The sequence below is a fragment of the Mauremys mutica genome, unplaced genomic scaffold (assembly GCF_020497125.1).
Source record: "Mauremys mutica isolate MM-2020 ecotype Southern unplaced genomic scaffold, ASM2049712v1 Super-Scaffold_100251, whole genome shotgun sequence".
NCBI lineage: Eukaryota > Metazoa > Chordata > Testudines > Geoemydidae > Mauremys > Mauremys mutica.
Genome location: NW_025423295.1, coordinates 118,792 through 119,879, shown reverse-complemented (window position 1 = coordinate 119,879; position 1,088 = coordinate 118,792). Strand labels below are relative to the sequence as shown.

General features: G+C 57.2%; 1 non-coding gene across 1 annotated transcript; it reads right to left on the bottom strand.

Moving 5' to 3' along the window:
• Positions 1-551: 551 nt before the first annotated feature.
• On the bottom strand, positions 552-624 carry TRNAF-GAA. The gene has a single exon. It is a non-coding gene; the product is annotated as a tRNA-Phe (tRNA).
• Positions 625-1,088: the final 464 nt, after the last annotated feature.

Below are 1,088 nucleotides of genomic sequence, written 5' to 3'. Positions count from 1 at the left end.
CGCTATAGACCTGCGCCAGGTAGTGCTCATTGTAAAAACGTTTCCTCTGACGGTCGAGAAAATGGGACCAGCGGTTCTCAGGCCGGCTGACACAATTAAAATCCGCCCCAACACCAAACACCGTGTGGTCCAGAGGAAGGGAGCCAGTTCGTACCACAGATCTTTCCTTTCACACCTTAACATCAAGTGCCTCCTATTGGGACTCTGAATCCCTGCCACGTTCCACGTGCCAGATGCCCCTTCCCCAGTACTGTCATCACTCAGCTTTTCAGAGGAGCTTTCCTCCCAAGTCCCTGCCCCCTCTGGCACCATCTCCGAGGGCCGTCCTGCCTCACTCTGTTCCCGCCATATTGGGTCGACAAATAAGTCGTGGGAAAGACAGCTCCCATCTGTCCTTGTTATAGGTCAGGTGGGCCAACTAGGGGGAGAAGCCCATGCTCTCTGTTGTCCTGCTGGGGAGCTCAAAATCAGGTACCTGCCTCAGATAAAGGCGCTGCTGCCCTCCTAGAAAACAAGCCCCCCCCCCCTGCATCAAGAAGTATCGAAGGGCCTGCCAAAGCCTGGGATTGAACCAAGGGCCTTCAGATCTTCAGTCTAACGCTCTCCCAACTGAGCTACTTTGGCAGCTGAATGGCACCATTTTGGCGTGTTGCTTCTCTGCCCGGGAGGTTTTTGCAGCAGTTGCACACAAAAAGGACGTCATTGTGAGCGGCCCATGAAGACAAGACTCACTTTTCCCTGCCTTGCTCAGCTTGACTTGCTGCCTCACCCCGTTCCTGCCCTAGTGCCCAGGTTGACCTGGTGGTGGAAGGGGGCTGGGGGCCAGTGGCACGGGGAGGAAGTTGAGCTGGACCCTGAGCTAGACTAGACCCTGGCGGTGAGAGTCTGGCCACCACTTGCCGCCCCACCCTGTTGTCCTGGCTTCCCCCACTGGGCGTCATTTCGGGAGGGAAGTGGGGCTTCTGCCTCCCCTCCCCGATTTTCACACCGCAAAGGAGTGCGAACAGGAAAATGAACGGCTGCTCCACACCCCCACCGGAGGAACCCAACGCCCTTAGCTGCTCCCCTTGCTCCCCCCCATCTATGCT